Here is a 27,972-nt window from a genome sequence, read left to right on the forward strand (position 1 = left end):
TTAGTGGTTCACACAGTGCTGCCTGGCAGATGTGAAGCCCAGCTGGTCCTGGTCTCCACAAGACCAATGAACCGATGGCATGGGGTCTGGCTCTGTCTTCCTACAGGATGGCTGACACTGGTGACCCACTGTGACAACCGCTGGAGTTTCCAGGAGAACCCTGCTTTGCTCATCAAGCCCACGTTTCTTTAGAGCCATAGTCCTGAGTTTCTCTCCTCATTTTTTCAGCACATGAATTTTTTTTTGAATTATTGAATTTTTTTTATACAGCAGGTTCTTATTAGTTATGCATTTTATACATATTAGTGTATACATGTCAATCCCAGTCTCCCAATTCATCCCACCACCACCCCCCTGCCACTTTCCTCGCTTGGTATCCATACATTTGTTCCACATGAATTATTTTTGCTCTGTGCTCCTTGCCCTTGGACTTGGGAAGAAAACCCAAAGGAACTCTTCCTTTTCCCCTGTGCGAAACCCTGTGGCTGATGTTGACTTTCTGCTCTTCCCTCAGTCTGGCTTTAAAGATGAAGCTCCTTTCTTACTTTCCTGGCCACACTCACTAAGAACACAAGCAGGGGCCTCCTCTCTATGATCTGGAGGCAAACGCGGAGTCACAGAGGAAAACATTCTTGGGACTGGGCCCTCATGACAAACCAATGTGATGTCTACACACACCACACACACACACACGACACACACCACACACACCATACACACATCACACATACCACACACACATACACACACACACACACACACACCAGACACAAACTCTCTGGGAGATTTTTAGCCTTGTTATTTATTCATCTCTCATGGTGGGGTTGTCAAAATGTATCTCCTAGCGTGTGAGGTGAGAACCAGCAGCTCCTGCCCTTCCCCCTTGGATGTAAGATTCAAGTATTCCAGAAGTTCTCATCAAGGAAACATTCCACTCCTGAACTCTTCGAACACTCTCTGGATGTTTTAGGGTAATGTTCTCAGCCATCTTCCTTTAAAAGTTCTACAGATGGCCCATCTCACAATTCCTTTTGGTGTTTTCTATTCTAGTGCCGCAGTCAAAGTTGGTAATCTAGCATCCTGTAACAAATGTTGTGGGAAATGCACAAGTGGTAATGGAAGGGCAGAGGAGGGGCTGCTGCTGAAGATACGTCTCCTGCTTTCTGAGCTGTTCTCTTCCGAGATGCTAAGAAACATCTTGCTCCAGATGTGAAACATGGTAGAGGAGTAAGCGCACTCAACTTTCTACTACCAGAAATTTCCTTTTTCAAAGAATGTTCATTAATATACGCTGTCACGTCAAAACGAAAGTTGACCCTCAGATATTTTGGACACAGGAATCGGTAAAGAGAAACTCAATTAATTCATTAAGATTTTAGTGTTGAGTGTATTTGATTACCTTCTAATTTTTAGAAAACAGATGGACAATACGACTCAGTGAAACTCGATCTCTTTATTCATGGGAAAGACTCACATAAATTTTACGGCAAATAAGATAAATAAATACAAATTTATGGGCTTGAGACAAAACATTAAGTGTTTTCGGTATAGGAAAAAAATATAATGTATTACATGAAGGAGACCCAATTTTGGCACTCCACTACAGAATGACATCTGTTTAACATGCATTATGTTGGTGACAGAATAGACAAACTATAATATATAGCAATTTAACCAAACATGTAAAGCAACATAAATCATTGTCTTTTACTAGCAAAACTCAAGCCAGAACAGACTATAGCCAGATAATACATCTGCCATTTTTCTTAACCAACATATTTATGAGACCTGATTTCCATTGTGATGATGTATTTAATTTCTATTCTGTGATTTGGAATAGATCATAATAATATCCTCAGTCATTGTTTACATAACAAAATGCTGTCTCCACAATTAATTTTAGGGAAGAGTAAACATGAAATCTACATTCCAAATCCAGGGAAAAATTTTCAACTCAAAAAAAAAAAAATTCTGAGTGATTCAGAAATATTTGGTCATTTAAAGTATATCTAAATGCCTACAGTGGCTCCAAATAACTTTAATAACAAACGGTTCTAAACCTTGCCTTTTTTGACCTCTCATTCCTGGGCCTTCTAGGGAAATAATTATCCTCCTCACCTTGCTAACCTATATCTTGTATGTTCTGATCTCTCCTGAAAGGTAGAGAAAATAGGAACCCAGGCATGTACAGCAGGCAAGTGATCTAGAAGTGTGGTTCTGCATAGTCCCTTGGAATATCCTGGTAAAATTTCTATCTGTCTGCCTACCGTATTTCCGTCTGATCGCTGAGGTGCTCTACTCCCCTTCTTGGTCTGTATAGGGCAGGAAAAGAAAAGAGTTCCAAAGGTAGACTCTGTAGGTTTCTTATTTAGTCCTGACAACAAACTGGTACTGTGACCCTCAGATATTTTGGGACTGTGACTCGGGGTAGGAGGGTAATTGTTATTAGCCCATTTGGCAGATGAGGTCCCCGAAAGTGCTGTCTAGGTACATCATTCAGTAAAAGAGGAAAATCTGGTTCCCGATAAATGAGAAATATTGGCCAAATTTTCTACTTCAAGTACAAATTTAAATATCCTTTTGATGAGCCTTACATATTTAAGTTAAAAAATACGTACCTTGGGGAAAATGCATTTAATATTTTAGGAACAGAACACTTCCTACTTATATATTCATCATTTACCCCTTGGGGGGAGTATCAATTTTATGAGTATTCTTAGGATTTGATCTAATTGTTAAACCAAGAATCTAATACAAAGAAATACAGTGAATTCAGTAATCATTAGGGAAAAGTAAATGAAAACCTCCCTGATGGCACATACTCTTTTCAAAGAGTAGGTCTTAACTATATTTTAGAGACCAGGAGAATGAAAAGCATTTTGTATGATTAGGGAGAATATTTTTAAAATGTTTTCATATACATAATTTCATGTTTTTCATAGTCCTACAGCATAGGTTGAGGTAGATTTTTATATTTCCTATTTCATGTGTAGGTAATGAAAGTTCAGAGAGGTAAAGTGACTTGCCATGGTCACACAGCAAGTAAAAGTTACAGCTGGGACCTGAACCAAAGTCCTGAGATCCTAAGGAATCTCCTTTTTCCCTCTAAGACACTGTTCCCAGACTATAGCACACCCTGTAGGAAGGAAAGAGAGATGGTTGCAAAGGAAAGAACCAGATGAATTAGAGATTAGTTCTCAGATCCTTGAAATTTGTAAAGCTTTCTGATTCTTGGTGTTTATTAATTTGTCGGGGAAGAAGCACTTTCGTGTACTAAAGGCAGGTGTAGAGACTTACAACATCTGCAAAATTCCCTTTGGACAAAGTTATTAACTGTAACGTTTACTCACCCTTCTTACCTAGAAGTTGAACTCTTAGAACTTATCTTGGGGATTTACTCACTTGCATTCTCAATGAGACATGTCCAAAAATGTTTATTGCAGATTTATTGTAATTGAAAAAGAGTGGGAAAAAAACTAAATATCCTTTAGCAAAATACAACTGCAATAAATTATACTGTATCTATTCAGGAGATTTAGTGAAAATGAACTAGGTGGACCTATGTGTTTTTGAAGAACTATACCCAGCACGTAGTCCTACATGAAAAAATATTTAGGCAACAAGATTTGTAGAATAATCTCATTTGTGCAAAAAATATATAATCCATGGATCTGTCTGTGTATTGTTTCATGCCCAGTAGCTTCATATGAGTGAAAATGCTCTGCTCATGTTTCCAGATCCTCTCTGTCCCCTCCTCCACTCTGAGCTTTGGCCTAGGAGGATGACCTGGGTGGATGGGGACCCTGCCCTCTGGCTGCCAGTTGTATTTGGCCAAAGGGGATGTCCTGCAAGAGATGGGAAGGATGACGGGGTGGGAACGGGGAGGTCAGGGTGTTTGTTTCTCCAGCTTCCCTGACAAACAATGCTGTTCCTCTCTGTGTTCCTGCCCTCTGCCCCTTGAGCCTTAGGGGCTGTCCCAGCCTGTCTGGTTTTCTTATATCCCACCCAGACCTTTGCAGACAGACCCTGTATTAAATCCTCCTTGGAGGACCTTAGTTTAAGGGTTCCATTTGTTTCCTGCTGAGAATCTGACTGCAACTATGTATTTAACTCTCTATATGGGTTTATATACACACACCTATCCTTTATAGTGCGGTGCATTGTGTCCCGCAAAAAGATATTGTTCATGTCCTAAACCTCAGAACCTGTGAATGTGATCTTATTTGGAAAACAGTCTTTGCAGATGTTATTAAATTAAGGATCAGGAGATCAGCTCCTCCTAGGTTTAGGGTGCACCCTAAATCCAATGACTGGTGCCCTTATAACAGAAAAGCAGAGAGAGATCTGAGCCACACAGAGACGGGGAGATGGCCACGTGAAGAACAGAGACTAGGGTGTGGCCATAAGCCAAGACACACCTGGAACCACCGGAACCTGGAAGAGGCGAGGAAGCAGCCTCCTCTCCAGCCTCTGGAGAGAACACAGTCCTGCTGAAATCTTGATTACAGACTTCTGGCCTCCAGAGCTGGGAGAGAATAAATATATCTTATTTTAAGTCATTCTGCTTGTGGTAATTAATGTATGGAAGCTATAGAAAATGAATACATACCTAGATTTGTCAACATTTATGTATTTTTAATATAAACATAGAAAATTTCTAGAAACATAGCACTTGCTATGTAGTTTTCCTCTGAGACTGGAAGCTGTCTATTCTTCATTGTGTGTATGTGTGCATGCTTAGAATGTGTTTACTTCGATAATTTATAAAAATACACTAAAAAAAAATAATTAGGCCTAAACTCCTCTGGGAAAAGTGTTCGTTGGATGACAGTTACAATGCTCAATAGAATGAATTAGTCTTCTCAAGGCACTGAGAAGCCCCTTTTCCTGCACACAGTGTGAATGGGATGTGAGCACAGAATAGAAAATGCATGACTTTCTTCTTTCCTTTCTTTCTTTTTTTTTAAACATGTTTATTGGAGTATAATTGCTTTACATGATGTGTTAGTTTCTTCTGTATAACAAAGTGAATCAGCTATACATTTATGTATATCTCCATATTTCCTTTTTTATGTGTCTCCCTCCCACTCTCCCTATCCCACCCCTCTAGGTGGACACAAAGCACCGAGCTGATCTCCCTGTACTACTGGCTGCTTCCCACTAGCTATCTGTTTTACATTTGGTAGTGTATATATGTCCATACCACTCTCTCACTTCATCCCATCTTACACTTACCACTCCCCATGTCCTCAAGTCCATTCTCTACTTCTGCGTCTTTATTCCTGCCCTGTCCCTATGTTCTTCAGAACCATTTGTTTTTTAGATTCCATATGTGTGTGTGTGTGTGTGTGTGTGTGTGTGTGTGTGTTAGCACACAGTATTTATTTTTCTCTTTCTGACTTACTTCACTCTGTATGAAAGACTCTAGGTCCATCCACCTCAGTACAAATAACTCAATTTTGTTTCCTTTTATGGCTGAGTAATATTCCATTGTATATGCATGCCATATCTTCTTTATCCATTCATCTGTCAATGGACACTTAGGTTGCTTCCATGTCTGGGCTATTGCAAATAGAGCTGCAATGAACATTGTGGTACATTACTCTTTTTGAATTATGGTTTTCTCAGGGTATACTCCCAGTAGTGGGATTGCTGGGTCATATGATAGTTTTATTTTTATTTTTTTGAGGAACCTCCATACTGTTCTCCATAGTGGCTGTATCAATTTACATTCTCAACAACAGTGCAAGAGGGTTCCCTTTTCTCCACACCCTCTCCAGCATTTATTGTTTGTAGATTTTTTTGATGATGGCCATTCTGACCGGTGTGAGGTGATACCTCATTAGAGTTTTGATTTGCATTTCTCTAATAATTAGTGATGTTGAGCATCCTTTCATGTGTTTGTTAGCAATCTGTATATCTTCTGTGGAGAAATGTCTATTTAGGTCCTCTACCCATTTTTGGATTGGGTTTTTTTTTTTTTTTTGACATTGAGCTGCAAAAGCTGCTTGTATATTTTGGAGATTAATCCTTTTTCAGTTGTTTCGTTTGCAAATATTTTCTCCCATTCTGAGGGCTGTCTTGTTGTATGGTTATGGTTTCCTTTGCTGTGCATAAGCTTTGAAGTTTCATTAGGTCCCAGTTGTTTACTTTTGTTTTTATTTCCATTTCTCTAGGAGGTGGGTCGAAAGGGATCTTGCTGTGATTTATGTCATGTAGTGTTCTGCCTATGTTTTCCTCTAAGAGTTTTATAGATCTGGCCTTACATTTAGGTCTTTAATCCATTTTGAGTTTACTTTTGTGTATGCTGTTAGGGAGTGTTCTAATTTCATTCTTTTACATGTAGCTGTCCAGTTTTCCCAGCACCAGTTATTGAAGAGGCTGCCTTTTCTCCATTGTATATTCTTCCCTCCTTTATCAAATATAAGGTAGCCATATGTGCATGGGTTTATCTCTGGGCTTTCTATCCTGTTCCATTGATCTATATTTCTGATTTTGTGCCAGTACCATACTGTCTTGATTACTGTAGCTTTGTAGTTGAGTCTGAAGCCTGGGAGGCTGATTCCTCTAGCTCCATTTTTCTTTTGTTCTAATTCTGTGAAAAATTCCATTGATAGTCTGATAGGGATAGCATTGAATCTGTAGATTGCTTTGGGTAGTATAGTCATTTTCACAATTTTGTTTCTTCCAATCCAAGAGTATGTTATATCTCTCCATCTGTTTGTATCATCTTTAATTTCTTTCATTAGTGTCTTAAGAGTTTTCTGCATACAGGTCTTTTGTCTCCTTAGGTAGGTTTATTCTTAGGGATTTTATTCTTTTTCTTGCATTGGTAAATGGGAGTGTTTTCTTTCCAATTTTTCACCATTAGTGTATAGGAATGCAAGAGATTTCTGTGCATTAATTTTGTATCCTGCTATTTTACCAAATTCATTGATTAGCTCTAGTAGTATTCTGGTAGCATCTTTAGGATTCTCTATGTATAGTATCATGTCATCTGGAAACAGTGACAGCTTTACTTCTTCTTTTCTGATTTGGATTCCTTTTATTTCTTTTTCTGCTCTGATTGCTGTGGTTAAAACTTCCAAAACTATGTGGAATAATAACAGTGAGAGTGCGCAACCTTGTCTCATTCCTGATCTTAGTGGAAATGGTTTCGGTTTTTCACCACTGCAAATGATGTTGGCTGTGGGTTTGTCATACATGGCCTTTATTATGTTGAGGCAAGTTCCCTCTATGCCTATTTTCTGGAGGGTTTTATGATAAATGGGTGTTGAATATTGTAGAAAGCTTTTTCTCCATCTATTGAAATGGTCATATGGTTTTTCTCCTCCACTTTGTTAATATGGTGTATCACATTGATTGATTTGCATATATTAAAGAATCCTTGCATTCCTGGGATAAAACCCACTTGAACATGGTGTATGATCCTTTTAATGTGTGGTTGAATTCCGTTTGCTAGTATTTTGTTGAGGATTTTTGCATCTATGTTCATCAGTGATATTGGCCTGTAGTTTTCTTTTTTTGTGACATATTTGTCTGGTTTTGGTATCAGAGTGATGGTGGCCTCATAGAATGAGTTTGGGTATGTTCCTCCCTCTGCTATTTTGGAAGAATTTGAGAAGGATAGGTGTTATCTCTTCACTAAATGTTTGGTAGAATTCACCTGTGAAGCCATCTGGTCCTAGGCTTTTGTTTGCTGGAAGATTTTTAACCATAGTTTCAATTTCAGCACTTGTGATTGGTCTGTTTATATTTTCTATTTTTTCCTGGTTCAGTCTCAGAAGGTTGTGCCTTTCCAAGAATTTGTCCATTTCTTCCAGCTTGTCCATGTTACTGGCATATAGTTGCTTGTAGTAATCTCTCATGATCCTTTGTATTTCTGCAGTGTCAGTTGTTACTTCTCCTTTTTCATTTCTAATTCTATTGATTTGAGTCCTCTCTCTTTTTTTCTTGATGAGTCTGGCTAATGGTTTATCAATTTTGTTTATCTTCTCAAAGAACCATCTTTTACTTTTATTGATCTTTGCTATCATTTCCTTCATTTCTTTTTCACTTATTTCTGATCTGATCTGTAGGATTTCTTTCCTTCATCTAACTTTGGGTTTTTTTTTGTTCTTCTTTCCCTAATTGCTTTAAATGTAAGGTTAGGTTATTTATTTGGGATGTTCCTTGTTTCTTGAGGTAGGATTGTATTGCTATAAACTTCCCTCTTAGAAGTTTTAGATGCTTTTGCTGCATCCCATAGGTTTTGGGTCATTGTGTTTTCATTGTCATTTGTTTCTAGGTATTTTTTTGATTTCCTCTTTGATTTCTTCAGTGATTTCTTGGTTATTTAGTAGTGTATTGTTTAGCCTCCATGTGTTTGTATTTTTACAGATTTTTTCCTGTAATTAATATCTAGTCTCTTAGTGACGTGATCAGAAAAGATACTTGATATGATTTCAATTTTCCTAAATTTACCAAGGCTTGATTTGTAACCCAAGATATGATTTATCCTGGAGAATGTTCCATGAGCACTTGAGAAGAATGTGTATTCTGTTGTTTTTGGATGGAATGTCCTATAAATATCAATTAAGTCCATCTTGCTTAATGTATCATTTAAGGCTTGTGTTTCCTTATTTATTTTCCTTTTGGATGATCAGTCCATTGGTGAAAGTGGGGTGTTAAAGTCCCCTACTATGATTGTGTTACTGTCAATTTCCCCTTTTATGGCTGTTAGTGTTTGCCTTATGTTTTGAGGTACTCCTATGTTGGGTGTATACATATTTATAATTTTTATATCTTCTTCTTGGATTGATCCCTTGATCATTATGTAGTGTCCTTCTTTGTCTTTTGTAATAGTCTTTATTTTAAACTCTGTTTTGTCTGATATGAGACTTGCTACTCCAGCTTTCTTTTGATTTCCATTTGCATGGAATATGTTTTTCCATCCCCTCACCTTCAGTCTGTATGTGTCCCCAGGTCTGAAGTGGGTCTCTTGTAGACAGCATATATACAGGTCTTGTTTTTGTATCCATTCAGCCAGTCTATGTCTTTTAATTGGAGCATTTAAACCATTTACATTTAAGGTAATTATCAATATGTATGTTCCTATTCCCATTTTCTTAATTGTTTTTGGTTTGTTATTGTAGGTCTTTTCCTTCTCTTGTGTTTCCTGCTTAGAGAAGTTCCTTTAGCATTTGTTGTAAAGCTGGTTTGATGGTGCTGAAATCTTTTAGCTTTTGCTTGTCTGTAAAGGTTTTAATTTCTCTGTCAAATCTGAATGAGATTCTTGCTGGGTAGAGTAATCTTTGTTGTAGTTTTTTCCCTTTCATCACTTTAATATGTCCTGCTACTCCCTTCTGGCTTTCAGAGTTTCTGATGAAAGATCAGCTATTAACCTTATGGAGATGGGGATTCCCTTGTATGTTATTTGTTGCTTTTGCTTTGCTGCTTTTAATATTTTTTCTTTGAATTTAATTTTTGATACTTTGATTAATATGTGTTTTGACATGTTTCTCCTTGAATTTATCCTGTATAGGACTCTCTGTGCTTCCTGGACATGATTGACTATTTCCTTTCCCATTTAGGGAAATTTTCAACTATAATCTTTTCAAATATTTTCTCAGTCCTTTTTTGTTTCTCTTCTTCCTTTGGGACCCCTTAATTTGAATGTTGGTGCATTTAATGTTGTCCCAGTGTTCTCTGAGACTGTTCTCAGTTCTTTTCATTCTTTTGTCTTTATTCTGCTCTGCAGTAGTTATTTCCACTGTTTTATCTTCTAGGTCACTTATCGATTCTTCTGCCTGAGTTATTCTGCTATTGATTCCTTCTAGAGAATTTTTAATTTCATTTATTGTGTTGTTCATCATTGTTTGTTTGCTCTTAATTCTTCTAGGTTCTTATTAAACATTTTTTTGTATTTTCGCCATTCTATTTCCAAGATTTTGGATCATCTTTATTATCATTACTCTGAATTCTTTTCAGGTAGACTGCCTATTTCCTCTTAATTTATTTGGTCTGGTGAGTTTTTACCTTGCTCCTTCATCTACATTGTGTTTTTCTGTCTTCTCATTTTGCTTAATTTACTGTGTTTCGGGTCACCATTTGACAGGCTGCAGATTTGTAGTTCCCATTGTTTTTGTTGTTTGCTCCCAGTGGATGAGGTTGGTCCAGTGTATTGCGTAGGCTTCCTGGTGGAGGGTACTGGTGCCTGTGTTCTGGTGGATGAGGCTGGATCTTGTCTTTCTGGTGGGCAGGACCATGTCTAGTCATGTATTTTGGGGTGTCTGTGAACTTATTATGATTTTAAGTAGCCTCTCTACTAATGGATGGTTTTGTGTTCCTGTCTTGCTAGTTGTTTGGCATGTGGTGTCCGGCACTGGAGCTTGCTGGTAGTTGAGTGGAGCTGGGTCTTAGTGTTGAGATGGAGATCTCTGGGAGATGTTTCGCTGTTTGATATTATGTGGGGCTGGGAGGTCTCTGCTGGGCCAATGTCCTGAACTTGGCTCTCCTGCCTAAGAAATTCAGGCCTGACACCCAGCCAGAGCACAAAGACCATGTTAGCCACATGGCTCAGAAGAAAAGGGAGAGAAAGAAAGAGAGAAAGAAAGAAAAAAATAAAATAAAGTTATTAAAAAAGAAAAGAAAATTAAAAATAAAAAAGTAATAAAAAAAAGAGAGAAAGGAAGAAAAGAACAACCAAACCAAAAAAACAAATCCACCAATGATAACAAGTGCTGAAAACTATAGTAAAAAAAAACCCAAAATGACAGTCACAGCCCTAGGACAAATGGAGAAAGCAAAGCTATACCGACAATAATCACAAAAGAAGCCTACACATACACACTCACAAAAAGAGAAAAAGGAATAAAAAAATATATATAGATTTATATATATAAAATTTAAAAACAAGAGAGCAACCAAATCAATAAACAAATCTACCAGTGATAATTAGCTCTAAATACTAAACTAAGATAAACATAAAACCAGAAACATATTAGATGCAAAAAGCCAACCCCAAGTCTACAGTTGCTCCCAAGTCCACCATCTAAATTTGGGATGATTCATTGTCTATTCAGGTATTCCACAGATGTGGGGCACATCAGGTTGATTGTGGAGATTCAATCCACTGCTCCTGAGGCTGCTGGGAGAGATTTCCCTTTCTCTTCTTTGTTCGCACAGCTCTAGGGGTTCAGCTTTGGATCTGGCCCTGCTTCTGTGTGTAGGTCACCAGAGGGCGTCTGTTCTTCGCTCAGACAGGACGGGGTTAAAGGAATAGCTGAGTAGGGGGTTCTGGCTCTCTCAGGCCAGAGGGAGGGAAGGGTGCAGATGGGGGGCGAGCCTGTGGTGGCAAAGGCCAGCTTGATGTGGCACCAGCCTGATGCACTGCCGTGCGTTCTCCCGAGGAAGTTGTCTGTGGATCCTGGGACACTGGCAGTGGCGGGCAGCACAGGCTCCTGGGAGGGGAGGTGTGGACAGTGACCTGTGCTTGCACACAGGCTTCTTGGTGGCTGCAACAGTATCCTTAGTGTCTCATGCCCATCTCTGGGGTCCGTGCTGATAGCTGCGTCTTGCGCTGGTCTCTGGAGCTTGTTTAGGTGGTGCTCTGAATCACCTCTCCTTGTGCACCCTGAAACAATGGTCCCTTGCCTCTTAGGCAGTTCCAGACCTTTTCCCAGAGTCCCTCCAGGCTAGCTGTGGTGCACTAGCCCCTTCAGGCTGTGTTCACACAGCCAACCCCTGTCCTGTCCCTGGGGTCTGACCTTTGAAGCCCAAGCCTCAGCACCCAGCCCCCAGACTGGTGAGTGCTGGTAGGCACTGATCCTCTACGAGGGAATCTCTCCGCTTTGCCCTCCGGACCCCTGTGGCTGTGCTCTCCTCAGTGGCTCCAAAGCTTCCCCCCCGCCCACCCCCAGTCTCTGCCAGTGAAGAGCCTTCCTAGTGTGTGGAAACTTTTCCTCCTTCACAGCTCCCTCCCAGAGGTACAGGTCCCATCCCTATTCTTTTGTCTCTGTTTTTTCTTTTGCCTTACCCAGGTACTTGGGGAGTTTCTTGCATTTTGGGAGGTCTGAGGTCTTCTGTGAGCATTCAGTAGGTGTTCTGTAGGAGTAGTTCCACGTGTAGATGTATTTTTGGGGAGGAAGGTGAGCTCCATGTCTCACTCCTCTGCCATCTTGAAGGTGCCCCTTAGATTCTAAAGAATCTAAGATTCTTTAGATCTTTGAAGACAGGATTTTATAGGCACAGCAGAAAGCCAATTCTGCTCTGCATTTCTCAGTGCATGGGCCGCTGGCACGTGGGGCAGTGGCTCCTCCAGCTGGGAAGCTGTTGCTTGCGCTCAGGTGGCATCGGCGGTCCCTCCGGGGCTGCACTGGGGCTTCCCCTTCTTTCCTATGTGTGATATTTTCAGGGCAACTCTTCTCAGATCTTCAGGAATATGGGTCAAAAGAACCTGGTTCAGGGCTTGTAGTAAGAAAGTTCTGCTGACTACATTCTTAGAAATATCTGCATTTTTAACTAAAATAAACAAAAGCCAGATTGTTCATGTAATGACATATCAGAAAAGTAGATTATGCACCATTAGCCGCATTAAACACAGTCCAGCATGAGGTTGTGCTTCTCTGTTATTGTCCCCCATTTTTATTCTAAATCAGTGCAAGCCTTGGAGTTATTGAAGAATCAGTATTCATTGCCTTTTGGCTTTGTATGTATGATGGGTCTTCTTCACAAAAAAGTCCTGGTGCGCAATTTTGCAGCAGGCTATAATTTAAGGAGCAATAAAATGAAGTCCAACATTTTTATAAAAAATGAGCACTGTTGTGTTCAACAGGAAATAGCTCTGGCACATTGTAGACACTTCCGTTTACTTACATGTAATAGACAGCCAATTTCGAGTAGAAGAAAAATGTCGTACAGAGAGAGAATTGCACAACAAAAATGCTTTTTGTCCACTTGCCAGAAAATAGTGCTAACGTCCCTAGCCACTTAATCTTCCCCATACATCCTCTTTCTTTCAAAACAGCATTTTTTACATTTTTATTTCACATTCTTCTAAAGAAAAAGAGTCACTTCAGTCTATTTTGAAAGGAAATTTACTTTGTGCTGGTGGTGCAAAGATGAGGATATGGGTGGTATAGGTTTAAATGCATCATTGAATTGGAGATCATTAAGGAAACACTGGTTAGAACATTAGGGAAACACAATCCATTCCTGTAAAATTCCCAAACATGGGATTGAAGAGAGAAAAAATCAATCCACTGGGTGTTCTTCTCAACCTTATGTTAAATAACATCTTTGATATCTTTTCACTGAGTTGATTATTTTTTGCTTGGTGGTTGTTTCTTTGTTTTGCTTTAATCATTGAATTGAATTGATGTTGATTTGGTTCATTCATTCCTTCACTGTTTTCTTTTTTAATCACCTGTGTTTTCTGGTTCTTCTGCCAGACACTGAGGAAACAATAGTGAGGGAGGATGAGCAACATATCATGCTGTCTTTGCCAAGGAATTTCTGAAATGCCCTGTCCTGCTGCACAAATTACAGAATAAATGGGACCTTAGCACTAGCTCCTCAACCTCCAAAAGATCTTTCTCTGTCATACTCCCAGGCCCAAGGGTCTTTACCCTGCAGGCAAAGTAAGCCTCACTTTTTTTGTTCACGTAATGATCGTAGACTCCTCGGCCACAGTGAAACTCCTGCTAGTGATATAATAGAAACTGTTCCTACTCTAGGCTTGTTTTGTTTTAATAAACTTAAAAAAAAAAGAACAGTTTTAAGTTTCTAGGCAAATAATGAAAATAGTATAGAGATTTTGCCCATGCTCAACACCCATTTTTTCCTATTATTAATGCCTTACATTAGTAATGGTGCATTTATCACAATTAATAGTAAGCCAATGTTGATATATTGTTATTTACTAAAGTCCAGAGTTTATACACGTTTCCCTACTTTTACCTAATGCCCCTTTTTCTGTTTCAGGATTCCACACTACAGGTAGCTGTTATGTCTCCTTAGGCTCTTTAGACTGTGTAAAGTTCTCAGATGTTCCTGTTTTTGATGACTTTAACAGTTTTGAGGTGTACCAGCCAAGTATTTTGCAGAATGTCCCTGAATTGGGATTTGTCTGATATTTTTGTTATGCTTAGACTGAGATTATGATTTTGGGGGGAGGAAGACCACAGAGGTAAAGTGCCTGCCCTTCTCATCACATCACATCCAGGGTACATGTTATCAACATGACTCACCACTGATGATGTTGGTCCTTATCACCTGGTGGAGATTGTGCATCTCTCAGCTCCCTCATGGAAGGTGTGCCATATTCATTGAGAAACTCTGACTGGAGAAGGCTGGTGATTTTTCTACAGAGGAAACACTTTCTTCACTTTTCATTGTTTGCTTTGGCTCAGACTGAAAGTGCCCCTTGGAGACTCTTTTAACATTTAAGTTTGGAAAATTCAAATAGCACATTGAGAATAAGCAGAAAACCAGCCTGGTCTATTTTTCAGAGCAGTAACAGCACTGAAAGATGCCTACAGGTTTATTACTGAATGTTGGCATTTCCATGCATTCTCTTCTACAATTATTTTACTTTTAATATAAAGGGGAAATTATTTTTATATCAAAATAATATGTAATGAAAGATTTGTGATCATTATGTAAATAGAATAAGAGAAAATAATATCAGTATTTTTCCAAACTTTGTTTAATTTATTTGATAAATATAGGCATCAATTTGACCAAATATTTTTTTCTCTAAATAAAACCATGAAATGGAAAACCTCATTACTAAATTAGATTGCAGTCACATTACAATCAGGGTATAATCATATTGTGATGTAATAGGTAGCAAAAGATATAACATATAAACTTTAGTTGCATATTTTATTGGACCATTGATTTAAGTATACTTTCATCTTACTAATGACATAGTGTTGTTTGGAAAGAACCTCATCATAATTGTACATTGTCCTTTCCCATATTTAATGGTAAAGGGATTTTTATAGTAAAATCTCGTGAAGAAAACATCTCTCTTAAATATCAGCTGCTCTGAGATATACAGTAATGTAAAGCCGCTATGACATTTAATTAAAATCTGGGCACATTCTACTAAGACTAAAACTGTCAGAAGTGAATTTAAAAAGCTAGTTACCTATTTATTAGATAGACATTTGATACTGAGGTGGAAAGTTGAAGCAATGTCTTATCACCCATTAAGGATGTTATTATCCCTATTTGCCAGAACAAAGACTTTCCTCCATTCGCTACAACAGAATGAGCCTTGGGCATCAGTATGTCCCACAGCCAGGTTGAGAAATCAGAACCAGGAGGGCTGACAGGACCCTCACACCAGCAGTAAAGGCGATGTCATGAGAGCTATCAACATGGTTTCAAGACATACCTATGTATCAGTATTTCATTTCATTAACGCCAAATAGTATTCCATTGCATGGATATATCATATTTTGTTTATCCTTTCACCAGTTGATGGAAATTTGGATGGTTTCCACTTTTTAGTTATTATGAATAATGATGCAGTAATTATTTGACATGTATCTTCACTCAGTAGATTCTTGAAGTAGACTTGCTGTGACATGTCAAATTTTTAGGAAACTGTTTCCAAAGTGGCTAAACCATTTCACATTCCACCAGAAATGTTTGAGGCTTCCAATCTTTTCAACAACACTTAATATTGTTTTACTTTTTTCTTATAGCCATTCCAATAGGTGTGGAGGCAACTTACTGTGGTTTTAAATTTCCCTAATGACTGTTGATGTTGAGCACATTTTCATACCAAGTCTTTTGTCCAATTTTTATTTTTGTTGTTTGTCTTCTTTCACATGAGTTGTTAGCATTGTTTACATATTCTTCATATGAGGCTTTTATCTGATATATTATATGCCCATTAATTCTCCCAGGGCTGCTGTAACACAGTACCACAAAACAAGTGGCTTAAACAACAAATTTATTGTCTCCCAGTTCTGTAGACTGGAAGTCTAAAATCAAAGTGTCTACCAGGTTGGCTCCATCTGAGGGCTGCAAGGGAGAATCATTTCCCAACTTCTCTCCTTGGCTTGCAAACGACCATCTTCTCCCTGTTTCTCTTCACATTGTCTTCTCTCTGTGTGTCCATGTCCAGATTTCCCCTTTTTATATGAACATCAGTCATAATGGATTAGAGACTGCTCTAATGACCTCACTTTAACTAGATTAGCCCTCTAAGGATCCTATCTCCAAATAAGGTCACATTCTGAAGCACTGGCGTAATTAATACATTGCATATGAATTTGGGGTAACATAATTCAATCCATCACAATATTCAAGTGTTTTCTCCCAGTTTTCTATGGTCTGAATATTTGTTTCCCCTCAAAATTTATATGTTAAATCTAACCCCTAATGTGATGGTATTAGGAAGTAGGACATTTGGGTGGTGACTATTTCACAAGGGTGGAGCCCTCAAAGGAATTAGTTCCTTTATAAAAGAGACTCCAGAGAGCTCCTTCACTCCTTCCACCATGTGAAGTTACAGTGACAAGGGCAGTAGGTTCTCACCAGATACAGAACCTGCTGGGCTCTTGATCTTAGACTTCCCAGCCTGCAGGACTGTGAGAAATAAATGTCTGTTGTTTAAGCCACCCAGTCTCTGGAATTTTGTTATAGCAGCCCAAATGGATTAAGATAAAGTATATGGCCTATTTTTCATTATTTTAATGGAATCTTTTAAACTGAAAAAGTTTTATTTTTAATTTTAATAAAGCCCAATTAATCATTTCTATGCTTCTTGCTTTTGATATCTGGTCTAAGAAGATTTCTGCCTAACTCAAGGTCATGAAAATTTTCTCCTATATTTTCTTCTAGAAGTTTATATTTTGAGTTCATATGTTTAGATCTATGATCCTTTTTGAGTTACTTATGTTAATGGAGTGAGATAAAAACTAAGTCTATCATTTGTAGATGTATTCTTGATGTATCTGTGGGGAAAGGTGAACTCCAGGTTCTCCTATTCCACCATCTTGACCCTGTACCTAAGTCAGACAGAGAAAGACAAATATCATATGATATCACTTATATGTGGAATCTAAGAAAATAAGGGTACAAATTAACTTATCTACAAAACAGAAATAGAATTACAAATGTAGAAAATAAACTTATGGTTACCAGGGGATAAGGAGTGGGGAGGGATAAATTGAAAGATTGGGATTGACATAAACACACTACTATATATAAAATAAATAACTAATAAAGACCTACTGTATAGCACAGGGAACTCTAATCAATACTCTGTAATGGCTTATGTGGGAAAATAATCTAAAAAAGAGTGGATATATTTATATGTACAATTGATTCCCTTTGCCGTACACCTGAAACTAATACAACATTGTAAATCAACTATACTCCAATAAAAATTACAAAAAAAATAAGTTTATTTCTTTTCTTAAAAGATATAGATATCCAATTTTCCTGGTACCATTTTCCAAAAAACTATGCTTTATTTCTTTGGACTCTTTTGGCACCTTTGTCAAAAATCAATTGACTTTAAATGCAAGGGTTTATTTCTGGACGTTCAATTCTCTTCCATTGATCCATATGCTGATCTTCACGACAGTATGACACTGTCTTGGTTACTGTAGGTTTATAACATATTTGAAACTGTAGGACATGTTCTACAACTGTGGGAAGAACTACCAAAGAGCTTCTCAAAATGCTCTACAGAGTCAATATCTTTAAAAATCTTTAAAAATCCTACTATTTTTTAAAAAAATAAATTAAAAGGCTGTATGAACATGTAAAGGACTTAGATATCCAAAACAATTATTAAAAAGAAAAACACAGTTGTAGAACTACCATTCTATTAATATTGTGTCCTCTGATTCATAATCATAGATGTTTTCTCCTTTTATTTTGTTCAGTTTGAAATTTCTCTTCCATGATGTTTTGTAATTTTTAATGTAGGAAGCTTGCTCTTTCTCTTTGCAAGATTTATCCCTAAATATTTTCTTCTTCATTATGTTACTGCAAAAGGACTTTCTTATTGAGATAGTCATGGGTTTTGTTTTATATCAGACTCCATTTATGTGATATATTATATTGACTGATTTCTAGATGTTAAACTAACCTTGCATTCCAAAGGTAAATTCCATTTGATCATGGTATATAACCTTTCTTATGCTGCTGATTTTTCTTTGTTAATATCTTGTTAGAGAATTTTGTGTGTATGATTATGAAATATATTGGTCTGTAATATTGTTTCTCATGATCTCTTTGTATGAGGGTAATGCTGGCATCAAAGAATGAATTTTGAAATGTTTTTTACATTTTCAATAATCTATAAAAGTTTGTGAAGGATTGGCATTATTTCTTCTTTAAATATTTGATATAATATGCCAGTGAAACCATTCAGGCCTCAGCTTTTTGGGAGGGGAGGGATTTTTAATTACTATTTTATTTTTTTCTGTGTTAATTATATATTCATAAAATTAAATTCTCCTTGAGTGACTTTTAGTAATTTGTAGAAATCTATCCATTTTATCTAAGTTGTCTAATTTGTTGATATAAAGTTTTTGACAATATCTCATTATTATTATTTTAATTCCTGATTTTAGTCATTTGTTTCTCCTACTTTTTCTTGACTAGTTAAAGGTCTTTCAACTTTGTTGATTATTCCAAAATATCGACTTTTGTTTTAATTGGTTTTCTTTATTATTTTACCTTTTGCATTTTATTGATTTTTGTTTTATCTTTATTATATACTCCCTTCTGTTTATTTTGGGTTCAGTTTGCTTTTTCTTTTGAACTTTCTTAAGACTGAATACTAAAAAGATATAAATTTTCATCTAAGCATTATTTTACCTGCTTTTCCTATATTTTGATATATTGTGGGGATTTTTTGGTTCATTGAAAAGTACTTTTTAAATTTCTTTTGTTATTTTTTATTTAACCCATGGATTATTTAGAATTAATATTTAATTTTCACATAGCTGCAACATTCCAATATTTCTTTCAATTATGGAGCACTAAAATTAATTATGATCAGAGAACACACTTTGTAGAACTTCAATCTTTTTAAATTTATTACAACTTCTTTTGTGGCCCAGAATATGGTACACCATGGAGACTATTCAACGTATATTTCACAATAGTGTGCATCATACTATTATTGGGAAGGATATCCTATAAATGTCAATTAATTCAATTTGATTGATTGTATTGTCCAAGACTTCTAAATTTTGCTTTGTTTTGCTTTGTTTTTTGTATTTTTTAAAAATTTTATTTTATACAGCAGGTTCTTATTAGTTATCAATTTTATACATATTAGTGTATATATATCAATCCCAATCTCCCAATTCATCCCACACCATCACTCCCGCACCCCTGTTTTCCCCCCTTGGTGTCCAACTTTTGTTTTCTACATCTGTGTCTCTATTTCTGCCTTGCAAACCAGGTCATTTTTCTAGATTCCACATATGTGTGTTATTATACAATATTTGTTTTTCTCTTTCTGACTTACTTCACTCTGTATGACAGTCTCTAGGTCCATCCACATCTCTACATAAGAGAAAATTTCATTCATTTTTATGCCTGATCAATATTCCATTATATATATGTACCACATTTTCTTTTTTTTTTTTTTTTTTTTTGCAGTGTGCGGGCCTCTCACTGCTGTGGCCTCTCCCGTTGTGGAGCACAGGCTCCGGATATGCAGACTCAGCGGCCATGGCTCACAGGCCTAGCCACTCCATGGCATGTGGGATCCTCCCAGACTGGGGCACAACCCGCGTCCCCTGCATCGGCAGGTGGACTCTCAACCACTGCACCACCAGGGAAGCCCTATGTACCACATTTTCTAATACATTCCTCTGTTGATGAGCATTTAGGTTGCGTCCATGACCTGGTTATTGTAAATAGTGCTGCAACGAACATTGAGGTACATGATTCTTTTTGAATTATGGTTTTCTGAAGGTATATGCCCATTACTGGGATTGCTGGGTCATATGGTAGCTCTATTTTTAGTTTTTTAAGGAACCTCCATACTTTCTCCATAGTGACTTTATCAATTTACATTCCCACCAACAGTGCAAGAGGGTTCCCTTTTCTCCACACCCTCTCTAGCATTTGTTGTTTCTAGATTTTCTGATGATGCCCATTCTAACCAGGGTGACGTGACACCTCATTGTAGTTTTGATTTGCATTTCTCTAATAATTAGTGATGTTGAGCAGCTTTTCACATGCCTCTTGGCCATCTGTATGTCTTCTTTGGAGAAATGTCTATTTAGGTCTTCTGTCCATTTGTTGCTTGGGTTGTTTGTATTATTTGTTAAATAATAGTGGTGAGAGTGGACATCCTTGTCTTGTTCCTGATCTTAGAGGAAATGCTTTCAGTTTTTCACCATTGAGAATGATGTTTGCTGTGGGTTTGTCATATAGGGCCTTTATTATGGTGAGGAAGTTCCCTCTATGCCCACTTTCTGGAGAGTTTTTATTGTAAATGGGAGTTGAATTTTGTCAAAAGATTTTTCTGCATCTATTGAGATGATCATATGGTGTTTGTTCTTCAATTTGTTAATATGGTGTATCACATTGATTGATTTGCATGTATTGAAGAATCCTTATATCCTTGGGATAAATCCCACTTGATCATGGTGCATGATCCTTTTAATGGGTTGTTAGATTCTGTTTGCTAGTAGTTTGTTGAGGATTTTTATATCTATGTTTATCATTGACATTAGTCAGTAATTTTCTTTTTTTTTGTAGTATGTTTGATTGATTTTGGTATCAGGGTGATGGTGGCCTTATAGAATGAGTTTGGGAGTGTTCTTTCCTCTGCAATTTTTTGGAACAGTTTGAGAAGAATTCTAAATGTTTGATAGAATTCACCTGTGAAGCCATCTGGTCCTGGACTTTGGTTTGTTGGAAGATTTTTAATCACAGTTCCAATTTCATTAATTGTGATTGGTCTGTTCATATTTTCTGTTTCTTCCTGGTTCAGTCTTGGAATGTTATACCTTTCTAAGAATTTGTCCATTTCTTCCATGTTGTCCATTTTATTGGCATATAGTTACTTGTAGTAATCTCTTATGAGGCTTTTTATTTCGGTGGTGTCTGCTGTAACTTTTCCTTTTTCATTTCTAATTTTATTGATTTGAGTCCTCTCATCCTTTTCTTGATGACTCTGGCTAAAGGTTTATCAAATTTGTTTATCTTCTCAAAGAACCAGCTTTTAGTTTTATTGATCTTTGCTATTGTTTTCTTTCTTTCTATTTCATTTATTTCTGCTCTGATATTTATGATTTCTTTCTTTCTAGTAATTTTGGGTTTTGTTAGTTCTTCTTTCTCTAGTTCCTTTAGGTGTAAGGTTAGACTTTTTAATCGAGATTTTTCTTTTTTCTTGAGGTAGCACTGTATTGCTATAAACTTCCCTCTTATAACTGCTTTTGCTGCATCTCATAGGTTTTGGATCATCGTGTTTTCACTGTAATTTGTCTCTAGGTATGTTTTGATTTCCTCTTTGATTTCTTCAGTGATCTCTTGGTTATTTAGTAGTGTATTGTTTAGCCTCCATGTATTGGGATTTTTACATTGTTTTCCCTCTAGTTTATTTCTAATCCCATAACTTTGTGGTCAGAAAAGGTGATTGATATGATTCCAGTTTTCTTAAATGTACCAAGGCTTGATTCATGTCCCAAGATGTGATCTATCCTAGAGAATGTTCCACATGCACTTGAGAAGACTCAAGTCATTGCCAGACTCTGTTGGGAAGCCTGATGGGGACAAAGAACCTTGACTCCAGTGGGTGGACATCTGTGGTATAGTTGTTCCCAGTTTGTGAGTCACCCACCCAGTGTTTATGGGATTTGATTTTATTGTGATTTCTCCCCTCCTACTGTCTCATTGAAGCTTTTCCTGTTTCTTTGGATGTGGGGTATCTTTTTTGGTGAGTTCCAGTGTCTTCCTTTCGATGATTGTTCAGCAGTTAGTTATGATTCCAGTGCTCTCACAGAGGGAGTGAGCACAGGTCCTTCTACTCTGCCATCTTGAACCAATCAAGACTTCTAAATTTATCACAATATACTTCAGCAGCATACACATGTAATTCTGGTAAAATATAGCAACTTTGTTCCAGTATATCTTCTTTTGCTTCCCCTCCCCTTTTTTTTATTGTCATAGAAATTCTTGATATATACATATGTCAAAAACCCAGCATTACAGTGTTTAATTATTCCCTTATGTAATCTTAATACTTGTAAAGAAAACAAAGGAAGGAATTAATAAAATGTATTATATATATTTTATAATATATCACATATTTATAATGTATTTTATAATAAAAGACTCTCTTATATTTTTCTTTTCTTGTTTTTACTTTTAAGCCTGATTTACTAGGGGTTGCCCCTGCTTCTGCAAAGCTTAGTGTTCAACCAAAGGTGCCAAAGGTTGTGCTCAAAAATCTTGAACCAGTAAGGTTTCCACTGTCTGCTAATGAATCTGTGAATGGGTTAGGGAGCACGTTATGAATACATAAATAAGTCATCACATTTATACATAAATAAATTGAGCCTCAGAGATTTTTGAAAGTTACCAAAGTCATATAGTTACCAATTGAAATAGACTGCAGTACATTCCAATTAAAACTTTGGAGTTGGCTATTATAAAGAGATACACACCGGTAAATTAACTCCTTCCCACTTAGCTTGAGTTATTCCTTCCCCATGGTACAGGAAAAACTGAATGTCAAGTTTCAGAATGACAAGATAAAATATTGAAAATTGTTCAGTAAAAGTAATTTCTAAAATAAAATAAATATGGGCTTCCCTGGTGGCACACTGGATGAGAGTCTGCCTGCTGATGCAGGGGACACGGGTTCATGCCCTGATCTGGGAAGATCCCACATGCCGTGGAGTGGCTAGGCCCATGAACCATGGCCACTGAGCCTGCACATCTGGAGCCTGTGCTCCACAACAGGAGAGGCCACAACAGTGAGAGGCCCGTGTACCACAAGAAAATAAATAAAAATAAATATGGATTATGACAATTGCAACAATGTGAAAAGAAATTAAGCCAGAGAGATATTTTTATATTAGGGTTGCAAGTTCATATGTGTGTGTGTGTGTGTGTGTGTGTGTGTGTGTGTGTATACATATGCAAAACACATTCATTGTTTGCTTATGTAATTTATATCTGCTTAATTCTAAGATAAAAGTATTTTAACATGCTAAAATTACAATAATTTTAAAATACATAAAATACACTAAAACATCATATTAAATACTTCTCATTGCATAAGTATGAATTTTTTTTATCCAAATAACTTTAGAGGATAAGTTAGAAAATTGAAATTAAAAAGTAGAATTATGAATTTTTGGCTTTCTTTCTATAAATGCACAACTGATGATAAAGGTAGGCACCAAAATGTCAGCCATGCCAATTAGTCTAAAAGTAATTGTGTGTGTGTGGTGTGTATATAAGAGAGACAGAGAGGGAGAGAAAGAGAATTTTTCCAAAATTCATGATCAAAGAATTCAAGGTTTATAAATTAATTTTCCAATTTTAAATGTACCCAGAAGCTAACAAGCAGTGCAAGCTACTGAGTATGCAGTTCTAGTACTGTCCTAAATGTAGAGGATTTCAGTCAGGTCTGGGATATATTTTCTATTAAACTTGTGCCTTAGGTAAAGCTCATTTCTTCAGTATTTCTTTCTTTACTTACAGATATTTAGTACATGTAAAAATTGGCTCTAATTTCCTTTTGACACACATATGTGTCCTAGAAGTAGATTATTTTACATTTGTCCTGTTCTTTAAAAAATATAATTACTTATGAAGATCACAAAGAAAAAAAAAAGTCCATGCAATTAGTCATTTGGAAATATATCTAACAGAGAGAAACTATCTCCAAGAATAAAATATATGTCCTGCTGATCACAATGGTAAATGCACAAACTCAAATTTACTTGTATGCAGGTCTTAACAAAGCTTATTATTTCGGCAGTTTGAAAGGTCCACTAACTGGATTTTTAAAGTATTTCAAGAATAACTATCCTGAAAAAGAAGCAAATAAAAAAATCATCAGTAATTTGTTCATTCCTTTGTCTGTTTTTCACTTGTGCTAAATGATTTGTGTGCGTCAACATATATACATGATATTTAAATAGTTAATTTTCTCTATAGTTACTTCCTGCTTTGCCCTATCTATGTCCACACTATTCCCTAGAGTCCACAGACATGAGTAAAACCATTTACTTGCCCCCTCAAAAGGTGTTCTGCTGAACAATCTCAAATCTACATGTGTATGTCCTACTAAGGCACCTGGAGTGGAGAAGACCAATGCCAAGTGGGGTCAGGCAAAAGGCTAACTTCATAAACAGCAGCTGGTGAAATGTATTAGGAGGGTTATAAGACAGGTATATACTTATTTTCACATTTTAACAGCTTATCTTGCGTCTTTCTATGTTTTCTTTGCTTTTAAATTCCAGAACAGAAAGAAGTGGCTTCTCCAAATGTCTCTCTTCTCTCGGGCTAACAATGGAAGAATATAAATATTTTGAGTTATACCATTTTCTCCCTTGGCTGGAAGATCTTGTTGAATGTATAAAATAAATGTATTGTTAAGTCACAGTGGCTGCATTTGTTTAAATTAAAGTTCATTTGAAAAGAACTGCATCTGAAAGGAGAATATATAGGTCAAGTTGTTGCCTCCTCATATTTAAAGTAGCTGAGTTATAGACCTCAAATAGAGTTTTGGATGGGAACATAGCTAGGTCCTGCCACCTAAGAGCACTTCTGGGTGCTGCAATGATATATAGGAGCCTGAGGATGACCAGAAAGTCTGCATAAACGTGTTCAAGCAAACGGATTGCTTTTCTACCAGGTGTTGTTATTAATGCAGAATCTAAATATATACCTGTCAGGTGAGACAGATTGTGAACATTCACAGGAACTATGATCCAGTACAGAAGTGCTGCTCAGATTTTAATATACATGCAGAACACCTGGGGTTCTCATTAAAATGCAGATCCTCATTCAGTAAGTCTGGCATGTGGCCTGAGAGTTTACATTTCTAACAGGTTCTTAGCTGATGTTAATGCTGCTGGTCAGCTGGCAACACTTTGAGTAGCAAGAATCTAAAATATCAGAAAGGTTTTCCATAGTAATTCATCTATGAAATCTGGTATCCAGAGGGTTAAACAAATGTACACTGAAGAATTTTGTTACCCCCAGTCAGTGAAATGGAGGCATATCTACAAGATTTGTTACAAAGTTAACTATGCCAAGTTAAGTTGTTTTTTTCAATAATGCTGTTATAAAAAAAAACACATTTCTTGGGAGGAAAAGAAAGATTTCTTACATATAAGGAAATACACCAGAATTTTAGGAAAGACATTCAAAATTTTCATTTAATCTAAAAAAAAACAGAAATGATAAAATATTTGCAATTTTATGCAATGTCTTAGCCATAGTCAATATATTAATAATATGGCACTCTTCTAATAAACAACTGAAAATATCCCACCAGTAAAGAAATATCTGGTATGGGGATTATGGTGCTATGGAAACACTGAAAAAAATCGACAAAATATATAAAAGAATTGTTTTTAGATATTGGACAACATGCAGTGCTAGACTGTAATTCCTGAGATAAGGGAAATTAATGATGTGAGACAAACAATTGTCCCAACTTTCTGCCTGCAGGAAATTTCTGGGCAGGGCTTCAGGAATGAGGAATCCCAGCAGAGACTCATCATCTCACTGATCCAGAATTAGGAGATCAGTGAGGCTGTGGAACTTGGAATTTGCGTGGCCAATATCAAAGAGAACAGAACTACAGAGAAAAAAAAAAGACTCCATAAATTTGCATAAGGTTCTTATGGTGCCTTGGACTAAATACTGTCCTGTTCACACATAGAGTAAAACTTCACAAGACCAGGCAAAGGGCCACTGCTGAGTGGGTGTGGAGAGAAGATGTTAGACTTTGTCACAATCAAACCCAGAGGCTGTGTTGAATAGACAAAGTCAGTAGATATTCCAGAATGGCCTGGAGAAAAAGCTACTGAAGTACTTCTCTAGCAGACCTTAAAAACAAAACTGAAAGGACTAAGTCGATCTGAAAGGAACTTCTAAAGAAACTTTAAATCTTTAAAGAAAGACAGTAAAATCCAATCATTCAACCATGTTACATTCAAAATCTCAGGAAGACAACAAAAATTCAAAATAAAATATCAGCTGAAAGTAACTCATAACTTGCAGAAATATCAGTCAATAGAATCAAACTCAAAAATGAAAGAGATGATGGAATTACCAGGCAATAACTTTAAGACAGATACTATAAACGAGTTTATTAATTTTTAGAAAATGAACATAATGAGAGATAAAATGGAGGATAAAAAGTGAATGGCACTTATAGAGTTGAAATGTGTAATATTTGAAATGAAAAATAAAACAAATAAAATTAGTTGCAGAATAGACACTACAAGAGGACGAATTGGTAAACTTGAAAGCACAGCAATAAAAGTGAGCCAAACTGAAGAAAGAGAAAAAAAATGGCTGAAAAACAAACAAAAAGTGAACCAAACTTATGTGACTAGTAGAACACTATAAAAAGGTTCAACATCATTTAGTTGTCACACAAGATGAAGAAAATCATGAGAAAGTGACACAAAAAATTTTGAAGAAATAATGAACTCCCAACAGTTTTTCAAAGTTCATGAAAACTCTCAACACACAGATACAAGAAACAAAACAAACTCCAAACAAACTAAACACAAAGAAAGCACCAGGAAGGTATATTATACTCAGATGGATAAAAATTAGTGATAAAGAGACAATATTTAAGAATGCCAGAAAAAAAAAAGATGTATATAGATTGTATGTACAAAAGCATATAGTGTTTATATACAGGTGAAAAGCTATAAGAATAACCTTACAGCTTTCAGCAAAAGCAAGTCAAGGAATAAGAAATTTGAATATAATTTTGAAGTGCTATAAAAAGGATTGTCAATTAGAATTCTACATGGAGTGATAATATCTTTCGAAAATTAAAGATGCAATATTTTTTCATTAAATCAAATGTGAGAAAACTTGTCTTCAGCCGATCTTTATTTCAGGAAGTGTTAAAGAAAGGCTTTCCAGTAAAAAAGTAAATGATACCCAAAAGACACACAGATTTACATTTAAGAATGAAGAGCACAATAACTGGGAAACAAAGGTGTACATATAGATGTAAATATATTTTCATATGAAAATATAAAACCATTTTTCATATTTTAACTAAAAATAAATAATGCAAATTCTCACCTTAAGAAATCTGGGATGATGTTTAAGGTCAGAGCAAATAACTTTGAGAATAAGAGATGTCTCCAAAGATAATCATTAACATTTCATAATGTGAAATGGTTAATAATTTAAGAGCACATTGAAATTCTAAATATATGTAACAAATAACACAGATACAAAATATGTGAAGTAAAACTCATAGAAGTGAAAGAAAAAATAGAAAAAAATCACCATTACAGTAAAAGATTTCAATATTTCTCTATCAGTGATTTATAGAACAAACAGATTTTTAAAAATTCTTAAAGGTACAAAAGACCTGTAAAACACTATTGACCAGCTTTACTTAATTAATATTTATAGAACACTGAACCCCAAAACAGAATAATATATATATTTTCCTATACATGGGAAAATTCACTAAGATAGACTTTGTACTAGGTCAGAAAACAATTCTTTCTAAATATATACAAGTTGAAATCATAAAGAAAAAATTCACTGACCATAAAAATATTATATTAAAAAGTAATAACAAATAAATCTGGAAAAATGTCCAAGTATTTGGAAATTAAATACACACTTCTAACTAACCCATGAGATGAAAATGAATATTTAATAAAATAGAAAATATTTTGAATTGATTAGGACTCTAATGGAGTTGCAGACTGGAGAAGGTAGAGAGGTAAACATGAGGACAATCACAGAGTTCTGATTCATGTGTTTGAG

The sequence above is a fragment of the Leucopleurus acutus genome (genome assembly GCF_964270905.1).
Source record: "Leucopleurus acutus genome assembly, chromosome: 12".
In the NCBI taxonomy this organism is placed as follows: Eukaryota; Metazoa; Chordata; class Mammalia; order Artiodactyla; family Delphinidae; genus Leucopleurus; species Leucopleurus acutus.